This window comes from Lepeophtheirus salmonis, chromosome 9 (genome assembly GCF_016086655.4).
Source record: "Lepeophtheirus salmonis chromosome 9, UVic_Lsal_1.4, whole genome shotgun sequence".
In the NCBI taxonomy this organism is placed as follows: domain Eukaryota; kingdom Metazoa; phylum Arthropoda; class Copepoda; order Siphonostomatoida; family Caligidae; genus Lepeophtheirus; species Lepeophtheirus salmonis.
This window is the reverse complement of record NC_052139.2, coordinates 21,718,489-21,729,757: the sequence shown is the minus strand read 5'-3', so window position 1 is coordinate 21,729,757 and position 11,269 is coordinate 21,718,489. Positions and strand designations below refer to the sequence as shown.

General features: G+C 33.7%; 1 long non-coding RNA gene across 1 annotated transcript; it reads right to left on the bottom strand.

Annotated features, from left to right (window-relative positions):
* Nucleotides 1-297: 297 nt before the first annotated feature.
* On the bottom strand, nucleotides 298-2,768 carry LOC139906292 (uncharacterized). The gene is made up of 3 exons (XR_011781706.1): nucleotides 2,213-2,768; nucleotides 1,657-2,147; nucleotides 298-1,605 (listed from the first exon to the last, which is right to left on the bottom strand). It is a non-coding gene; the product is annotated as an uncharacterized lncRNA (long non-coding RNA).
* Between the last annotated feature and the right edge of the window lie 8,501 nt (nucleotides 2,769-11,269).

Sequence of the window (11,269 nt, the reverse complement as noted above, 5' to 3'; positions counted from 1 at the left end):
TAATTAATGAAATGGTACATAAACGGAATAACTAATTGTTGCGTCTTGACGAGGGAGAGACGCAAGCTTATTTATAGTAGGAGAGATCCAGGATGACCGGGAGAGATGAGAGGAAGAAGGACGTGGAGGAATGAAACTACACACTGTTTATACGCTCATGTGTATTCTAACTATACTCTAAATATATTTACATAAGACGACACTATTTATAATACATAAAACTCAGTACTTAAATACATAAACGAATATACAGGAAGATAAAAACCAGAAAGGCCATATTAAATACATAACACTAATCATCTCGGTAAAATAAATACTTATTTTTGTGAGGATTTACTTCCGATTTATAGAGTCAGATGCAGCAGGACGTTAGGAAGGTGAAGAAAGAAAGCTAAAGCTAATTTTTAGGAGTAAATATACCAATTTATTTAAATATCTAGTATTAAATTTCAAAAAATATAAAAAAAAAAACTCCTTTGTGTATTGATAAATAATAAGAAATATAGATTGAGTTAAAGGACTCTGGGGAAAGAGCGGTTAAAGGAAAAATAAACAATTCAATCGAAAAATACGGAAGACAATGTTCCTCACACCGACCTACAATATCGTGTTATTGTTGTGATGTAGTCGCCCTTATTCTACTCTTCTCATTAAGGGGAAACGGCCAGTTCAAACTGGCTGCTTTGCCTGGAAGAACATCAAGCAGCTTCTAATTTTAGGCTAATCAAAATTGAGAAGTACCAAGTCCTATCCTATTGGTAATTAAAAAAGTGTATTATTTTATCCACATTTTTGACCATGTGCCCTCCAGAGCGTAGTGTACATATATTATGTTCCTTTAATTACTCAGATGGAGTTGCACTGATTAAGTATGAGGAAAAATTTTAATATTGCATTGACACCATTTGACCTAAGGAATTGTGTTTGAAGTTCATATACACTAAGTTTATTTCCCTCTCTACGAACGACCTATGTGGAAACCTTCACACAATGAGTTTATGGGAATATTTCGTCGCGATCACATTGTCCATTGATCTGCATCGTTCCATTGCATATTTGACATTAAAATTAATGGAACAGAATCGAAACGACAAAATTTTTGTGTAATTGGCTGCTTTAGCGACCTACTTTGCGTTGTCCCCTTATTTGAAGGAAACAGTAAAATATGGCGTATTTTCTCTTTACTTGTGTCCATCCTTGATACGTACTTATTAAACAGGATGCAACCTCTATTTAAAAACCAACACGATTTTTTTTAAGTGTAATATAATATATAAGTTAACCTAGTAAAGAGAGGACATTCTTAATGATGAGTGTCATACTGAGGACATCCTCCTCCAATTATTACTCCATCTTTTCACCAATCCAAACATTTCAGATGGACCCATCCAGATCCGTTCAGCATATTGAAAAACAATCCATTGTAAACATTTAGTTTTGAAATAATTGCGCAAAAATCACCAGAGCGTCTGAATCATTTTAACCACGAGAGATTCGGCGCCTTCCACATGCCATCTATGTGTGTAGAACCAATACCCCAGCGAGTTGTAGGAATATTAATCCTCCACCTTGAAAAGTATGCTCTAGTAACGCTCTAGAATTTGCCTGTGAAATAAAAATTTCAGTTATTTTTATATTGGTAAATGATATTTCAACCTTAAATCACAAACTGTGAAGATTTCCTTATCCTATTCAATCCTCAAAGCTCGACAACTCAACAGATCAATCGAGTTCTTGTATTTATCAAACACTGAAAATCATGTTTTATTTCGGAAGGGTCTTGAAACTATGTTTTTACTTCCATTCATTAGGATACAAAATCCTCCCAGTAATATGAAAATGTTTAATCACTACAAAGAACTGAGTTGTTTCCAGACGTACAGTGAGAGAATCACAAGGGAAGGGTCGAAGTGAGCACAGCACAATCTATGATTGTGATAAGTTAATGAAATATTTAGATATATTTAATATCATATATCATAATCAAAAATGCATGCAGACTTTCATGGACGAGGTCCCCATCTTGATCTAGTTCTAAATTCTTCTTGATCTCATGATGTAGAAATGGACTGCATATGAATGACAATGATTCTTTGTAACGGACCATTTTAGTAATATTCCCTGATTCCTTCAAAATGCTTTGAAACCTACGTTTTGAAGTTTAAACAGTTGTGATTAGATGTGAAGGGGATGAATGATATACATATATTACGAGTCCCAGGAGGATCCTATGAATGATGATAATTGTTGTAATTTGTAGGATTCAATCCAGAATTGAGCTTGAATCAGGGGAGAGTAAGTGATCCTCGAGAAGGGAGTTAGGGGTCTGAGAAATTTGGTTATAGTTATTGTTTACGTAGATTAGAATTGTGAAAAGAAAAGAGGATGATGAAATTGATGATTATCGATGGATGAGAAGGAGTATGAGCAATGACGGGATTTACTTGTATTTCCCAAGGTATAAATAATATTAACAGATTGGGATTATATTTCTACTCACTATTAAAGATTTGTTATGGCGTCATTTTTAATCCATAAACACCATAATTCATTCGTATCCGTCTCCCATCCATCACTAATAATCACTCATTTCCAATACCGACTTACCAGTGACAATCCCTCCCTCTACAGCCCTACACAAAAACTACTAACTAGTGTTGAAACATAACCCGCATTACGTCACTAGATATCCCTCTTGAAAGTGGGATTGAGATGTACGATAATTAAATTACTGGGAATGAAATTACCGGTCACGGTACCATAGAGAGTATAACTTGGCATCATATTTTCGAAAACACGCAACCTCTTCAAATATTCAATGTTACTATCTCCCAGAATGAAATTGTAATTTGTTCTAGGAGATAATAGGATTGTAATCTCTACTAGTAGAATTATTGATTATTGAATGGAATAATTACTTTAATAATAATTTCATTAACTTACTTAATTTCGCATATATATTCTTTGTCTTCAGAAAGTAGAAGAAGCTATTCTATTTTCTTTGATAATCGCAGTTTGCATTCGTAAATGTATGTGCATTGTTATACTAACATACTTAAACAAAGTAAAGAATAATATTTTAAGACATTTGGCGACACATATAGACGACTTAATTAATAGAACCACTACTTTATTTATTGAGTTTACAATTTTTTTTCATTTTTTTGAATTGATTTACATAAGATTTGAATAAAGCCTCTATTTTTGCAAATTGATCCAAACAGTTCTTGGCGCAATACATTAATTGGACAACATATAGTTCCTCAACAAATTTTAACTGGAGGGAATTATCGATGTTTTTATTAGACCATCGTTTTGGAATGTGAAGACATGCAACTTAAATTTTTTTATGTAGTTTGAATTAAATACCGAAGAGAGGCACATTTTGAAAGACATAAATTTTGATTCTGCGTACCAAATTTTGACATCTTTCTCCTTCAATTCCTTTATTTATGCTTCAGTGACTCCAAGTTGGACTTTTATGTTGGTATTTATTTGCTTTAGATGTTTACCTCAGGATAAATATATGTAATACATACAATTATTATTTTCTAAGGTTAAAGTAACCAATGCAATATACATATAATTATAAGAAGTTTCATCTTCTATTGTAAAGTAAATTAGATTAATATCCACTAATTATATATCTCTGTTTTCGGAAGTAAGAGGTTCCAAATAAGGAGTAAAGCATGTATGACCCTGAAATTATGGAGATCTTTTCTTACCTGAAATTCGAAATAAAAAAGTTGCTTGAGTTTATCATTTTTGATGAATAAGTCAATTTTCTGAGTTTTTATTTGTTCAATTGGAGCGTTTTCTAATGATTTTTGTAGGTCACTAGGGTGATAAAGTTGTATCTGAGTTCTGAATAGCTAAGGACTTCTCAGATATCTGAAAAAGGGGTTTTGGGCACCATAATATTTCCTAAGCCAAGGTTCCACAAACTTTATTATACCAAGCCCCCCTACACTTATACCTTTTTAGCTGAGGCCCCCTTAATACGAAACATTTGTACTGTGTATGTGTAAACTGAAAGCAATTCTCAATACTCCTGCCCCCCCATGCCTCCCCTCACGGGCCCCCACTTTAAAAAATGAAAACCATTGTCTTAAGCAACCTTAGCTTTCGGGGCTCCTGCAGGAACTTGCGCACTAGGTATAAGGTAACTGCGGTCCTGTTTGTATCTAATATCCTTTCCTGGATCCGAATTCTCTAGCGACGCCTCTTGTTTTAAGTGCCTGTTACCAAATTGAGCATGTATAAAAAAGAACCGGGACCGATAGCGATTAACCAAGACCGTTGAAATGAAAAAACCGAGACTAGAGCTAATAGAACAGTTTGACCTGAACCGGGCACATGTATTATGAAATGAATGAAATTATATCTGCTCTTGTTTTAAGATACATGAGCTTCAAAACTTTTAAATATATAATTATCATCTAACTGAAGAGAAGTGGTTTTAATGGTTCTACTGCTTGTTTATTTGACAACATGAGAGTATTAGAGCCATGAAAGAGATGTTCTTCATTTCAGAAGATGATGAAAAGATAGGAATCTTAGCCTTTGATGAGATGCCGAATGCTCACATAACCTCTCTTATGCTTAGCTTTGTGAAGGGGGCTACAATGTGGTTGTCCTATGCTCCAGAAAGGGTTCTTGTAAAATAACGAAAACTAGTTCAAAGGGACTGATATTATTATGTTATACGATATACAGTACTGCTATGATTACATATCAGACCCAGCAAAGTTCCAGGTTCTTCCTGTTTACATAACAAGAACCCTCATTAATTCCTTGATAGACAATTCATTAATGTGGAGAAGGTAAACTAATAATTGAAAATTAAAAATTCATGGAGTAGTGAAAACATTTATAAATACACCAGAAAGGGGATTAAAACAATTTTTTTTCATTTTCATTAAATATTTATTACTTTATACGAATTTCGATAATCAAATGAGTACCCATTAGTTTTAAATAAAATTGAAAGTATTATATAAATTAATGACTACAGTCCTCATTTAAAAAAAAAATCCTAGATTTTAAAAGAAAAAACGAAAGAAGGACTTTTAAACAGTTTAATTTAATTTTTAATTAAATTAATTGGTTTTTGGAATTAAATTTTTTGGGAAAAAATTTCAAAAATCTACAGTTGTTCACAAAAAAGTTTAAAAATCTATAGCTATTCAAAGAAAACTAAATAAATAAAAAAAATTGAAAAATTAAATTTTTTGGAACTAAAATTCAAGAATCCATAGCTATTCTCAAGAAATAAAAAATTTGGAAAAACATTTCAAAAATCCAAAGCTATTGGCAGAAAAATATTTTTTTTGGAAAAAATATAAATATTGTTTTTTTTTTAAATTGAATAAACCATAGTTGTTCCCAAAAAGTTATACTTTTTGAAGAAAAAAATTCCGATAAGCTAAAACTGTTTACACAAAACTCAAATATTACATTTTTTGGAAAAAAAAATCAAAAATGTATTGCTTTTGATAGGAAATTAAATTTTTTGGAATAATATTTTCACATTCCAGTATGTAGAAGCCCATGATGACTTTTATTGAATACAACTTTTAAACTGATAAAAACAGTAATAATTGACAACAGAGAGTCCCAATGATTCGTTATTTTGCATCTGACGGGAAGATAGTGACCCTATTGGTTTCCAAAGGGTCTCAATATTGAACCAGACAAGTACCTAAAGGTTTGGAGAATTTGGTCTTTGCTTGGAAGAAGGCCACCTTTCAAATACTCACATTATCTTTTACAGTAAGAATCCAACCGGCTACTAGACCAAAAAAAATCAACAGTGTTGTGGATACAACTGGACAATTAATGGCCATAGTCAATGTAGCCGCCGTCCTCTACATACTGCAACCCTTTTGATAATGGGCGCTATCGATAGGAAGCTCTGTTCTACCTCCCTCGTGAATATGGATTTCCTAAAGGCTGCCGTGGAGAAGCAGGAATGCATGAAGAAGAACTGCAAAGGCCATGGTGCTGACCAAGACTGGCTCCTTTTGTCTATAAGACTCTATTGAATGAGTTTACATTTTTCATTTGCCACCCTTCCTAGAGCCCTGATGCAAACCCACACAACTATACTTTTTGTGTGCATGTCGAGAGAAAAGCCTTCAGTCATACAAACACCGAGACCCTGAAAACCACTCTCGTCCAGCACTATGACGCCATAACAGAGCAGAGTACTACATCCACAGCGGGTGCCAGGCTTCCGCCGCCCCCAGGAAGCCATCATTGCCTCTAAGGGCATTTACACTAATGATTAAGAGAGCTCAGACACACATATATATTTATAAGATTAATTTTGTTGAAATTCTATTGGGTAATTAATTAAATATATCTCGTTAAAGTTTGAAAATCAATGTGTTCTGATTTTAATGTAGCACTGGTTGTCGAATAGAACTTCTACTTTAAGAATTTATATATAAATAATATCAAAGTAATTTAATCGTTTCAATATGTCACATTTTTCTGAACAATAAAAGCTATAAAAAAGTCCTAGTTTTCCTTTTGCATCCTGTACAAAACCCTAAAAAATATGTTAGTTTTTTAACCTTTCTATTGAATTTTCTTAGAATTAGTTGCTAAAACATGAGCAATTCGCATTTTATGTAGATAATTGATTTTTTTCAATTCAAAACTTGACTCAAACCTATTAAAAGTGTTAAAAAAGACAACTCAATAAATTCAAATTAAATATTATCGAACTCGCAATTAAAAAAATATAAAAAATAGCAGACTCATAATTATCTTATATAGTACTAATAGAGTCGGGTGTAGAATTTAATACATATTTTTTGTTTACTTGTAATAGCTATTCACTCAGCTCTTAGTTTGAACATGCTTGAAAATTTTTCAAATATGTGTGAATGTTTTATTAAATATGGTAGGCTAAAAAGTTTTGTGTCTGGCAAATAGGTGGTGTTAAAAAAATTGAAACAAGGGAATTTTAGTTTGTTTCAACCTTCAAACGATTTATGGATATTGTACATGTTTTCCGACTTTCCGACAATTGGTTAGTGAGTTTTTGTGTTTTAAGTATAGCAACTTTTGTAGCAGGAGTTGATAAAAACAATTAAAGAAAGTATTGTTTTTTAATGAAAAAATATATTACGGAGTCCCAGGCTTAGCTTGGTAAACATAGATGGTTTATTAAATTTAAATAAGGCAGAATAAACGTCAAAGAGGATGCACGCAGTGAGCGTCCGAAAGAGGCAGTTATCAAAAAAAGTACCATATTAAAATAGAATGATCACAGAATGAAGTTGATCGACATAGATGAGACTCTACAGATATCAAATGAAAATGTTGTACATATTCTGAATGAATTTTATTTTATGATTAAAATAATAATGGGCACTCGGTAAAGCGCAAAAACTCCACATATAGTCATTTTTCTGGTGTGACTTTGGCCTTGGACGTTTACTTTGACCTCTCAAAATGTAATGAAATCGTACTTTAACCATATGTAATCTTATGACAACAACAAGTTTGATCAAAATCGATCCGTAACTTTCATTATTATATTTTATTTAAATAAATAATAATTTGTGATCTATTAATGCTGTTACTTCTGCAGTTTTGTCTGACTTTAGCTTAGCTTCTGTCGAAAATTCAACTCCATTTTAAAATAAATTACATGAAAGTGATAATTTGCAAGTATATAAGATATAAAAAGCGGTTTGTATGATGTATTTATTTGTCTAACTACTAGATGATTTCGGCCCTTTTTTCTGTTTTGTTTTAAGGAAAGGTTTCGTGATACAATAAATATAACGACGTGTATCCTAGCTATTTTAGAAACAGACACCAAAACTTTACAATAAGAATCTGGTCACCCTGACGTGTTACTTCTCTTACATCAACCTCTTTCTGTTGATAACCGTAACTTCAACAATGTAAAAGGGATGGCGGGAGGGACTATTGACTAATGTATAGCTACGCTTTCAATAAAATATGCTGTTCATGTCATAGCGTAGCTGTACAACTGTAATTCCTCTCTACGCTAGTTTTTTGGGACAGATACAAAAATGTTACAATAAGAATCTGCTCAACCTGAATCTCACCCCTCTAGGAGATGTGTTTCTTCTCTTCCACCATCCTCTTTCTGTGTCTACCCTGTATGAGTCAAGACGTACTAATATAAATAGACAATAACTAAATTAAAATTTAATAAACATGAGTGAAAAATCCGTAGAAATAACAACGCAGGAAAAGCTATCGTCCTTCTATACATGCTGCATTAACGACTCCTTATTACCTTCAGTGGAGACGTTGCCCCCCACTCAAGATCTGACGCCAAATTTAAATCCTTAATGGATTAATTTGATAAATTAACGGAGTCTGACAATTCACAACTTGCTATTTCGATGGAAAAATTCGCAATTAAGCTACTGGAGTTAGTGACACAATTATAACTCTAACTGACATACATAAGAATTTCAGATAGTCTTCTAGACTCATTATGGGGGCCTATGAGGAGACATATAAGTGACATTTCTAGAAAGTTAACTCGATCCCTATCTCTGCTGATCTTTTAAATGAAGCAGTAAGCAAGGAGAAAATTTTTTTTTTTTTTTTTTTTTTTGAAGCCATATCTAGAAGGATACTTTTAGTCTCTTCCTTTAAAGAACACCTTAAAACATCCATCCCGGAGGAGGAATCAAAACATTTGACTCCAAGCAATCTTATATTTGGTCCTTCATCAATCAAGATGATGTAGGACAATATTCGACATCACTGAGTTTTGTCTAATGCCATATGGAGGGGTTCAGGGTATCGAAAGATACCTTTTGGGTAGACAATGGCTAACAGGCCTTCGAACCCTAACTCTTCTTTAAGGTCAAGACTCCGCCTAAGAATTGTATAGGACCTCCAAGAGGTCATGAAATGACCTGAAGAGAAGTATACAGAGTATACCTATTTGAGGTATTCCTCATTTAGGTATATTTTTGATTTAGAGACTTAAGATAAAGCAATTCAAATACTTTCAAATTTGGGGTTTGACTTCTTTTCTGATAACTTTTTCCAGCTACTCACAGAAGCAAGGACTATGTTTACATAATTGTGCAATTTTAATTAAAAGTTTAATATTTTGGATATGGTTATATATCATAAATTTTAACTAAAGAACCTTCTTTTTCCTATGTGGGAGGCAATCCTCCTTTATGCACTGAGGCTAAAAAAACAACGGAAACAAGTTGCAGAAATGTTGTTTTCTGGAGCTTTTAAGAATGAAAGTGATTAGTCTCCTTTCTTCATTTTCGGAATATTCACTGTTCTTAAGAAGGATAACTCTCGATGGAGAGTACAAGAAATTTCAAAACCTTTATTAAGTTTATTCTAAATTTAAATTAGATTCAGTTGATTTATTCCTTTTTTTATGCTCTTTAGATCTGTTTGATACATATCATTTTTTTTAAAGATTTTTCCTGACCAACGTCGTTTTTTCAAATTTCGATGGAGAAACAATATTTACCAAATTAACGTTTTATGTTTTGGTCTGACATCAGCTTCGATAATTTTTACTAATCTTTTGAAACAAGTAATTTCATATCTAAGGTCACACCTTAAGATAAGTCGTATCATCTATTTAGATGACTTAATTTTGCAAGCCAATGCCTTTATGCATGCCTCACTCTCCTCGTGTTTAACCTTGCTGTTATACACAATCCTTGGTTTCAAGGTCAATTTGGATATAAGTTCTTGGATTCCAAGGGCGCAACTTATTCTTTTAGGGTTGTTATGGGACTATGTCTCCATGACTCTTAGCTTCCTAAGGAGAAAGCGTAAAAGATCCAAGTTCTTGCCACTAAATTCCACCATAGGAGAAGGCTGTCGGTCCGAGACTTTCAACGAAAAACTTCGCAAAAGATCCGATATCTTGCAGCTTAATTCCTCCTAAGACGATGGTTGTTAGTCCGAGACCTTCAACAAATAACTACGCAAAAGATCCGAGATCTTTTGGCTAAATTACGCCAAAGACGAGGGCTGTTGGTCCGAGACCTTCAAAAAATCACTACGCAAAAGATCCGATATCTTATTGCTAAATTCAGTCAAGGGCGATGGTTGTGGGTCCAATACATTCAACATATAACTGGGTAAATTGGAAGTGGGAGAACAGCGTTTGAGTACCCCCACTCTTTCAGAGAAACCTTCGGTTAAATTAATAAAACGGAAATTTTGATGACCCTTACAATCCAGAAATTCAAACCTCCTCCGAGAGCGAGAAAGATTTATGATGTTGGGAAGAACTAAGAATAGCCTGTGCACCAGTGAGAAGGAATTTAATCCAACGTTAGAAGTTTTTACGGATACTTCCTTACCAGGTTATGGCATTTCATTATCATACTGCTCCTTTGAACAGGGTAGGTGGACAGGGAATGATCTTCCTATTAACGAGCTCGGAAAGTGATCTGTAGAGAAAGTGTTATTTCCATTTCATATCACTCACAGATTACAGATCACTCACAGTTCATGTGGATAATACAACTACTCTTCTTAAAGAAAGGCGATGCCAAGGTGAAACGTCTAAAAGATATCGCTGTGAGAACTTGAAAACGTTTGATGAAAAGAGAATTTGGGTAGATTTTGTCTGGATTCCTTTCAAAAGAGAGAACGAAAGCGGAATTTTTATCAAGGGAGTCTCTTCTTAGTCGGGAGTTCGGATTGAAGGAAGATGTATTCAACCAAATAACCTACCATTTATTCCAACCCGAGGTGGATTTCTTCTTGTCAAGAGATTTCCACGCTAAGTCAAATAACGTCGATGAGAGACGATCAAGCGGATACCTTAGGCGCGTACTCCATCAGGTGGAAGAAGAAGGGTTAACTTCTTCCCTTCTGTTCCATTGCTTCCGAGAGTTACAAGCACATGGAAAAAACAAAATTTCTCCTCAGCAATTCTGATAACTCCCAAATGAACTGGAACAAAATGGTTCCTACAGTTGCAGAAGGTATCGAGGGAGTAACTATGATTTGGGGCAGCAAGGGTAATTCTCTCGTGCCTAGAAACTCAGAACCTCGCAAAATTGGGGATTCTGATTGCATGGCTGATTTAGAGGGCCTTTCTAAATCAAAGTTTCGATTCTAAGGCAATTAATATAATTTTTCCGATATTTGTTTCTCAACTAAGAGGACTTAAACATCAGGGTTTTAAACATTCTTATAAGTTTTATTTAAGAGAGGGGGTTATCTCCCTTTAAAGTGTAAGAGAATTGGCTAATTAATTACTTAGCATCACATT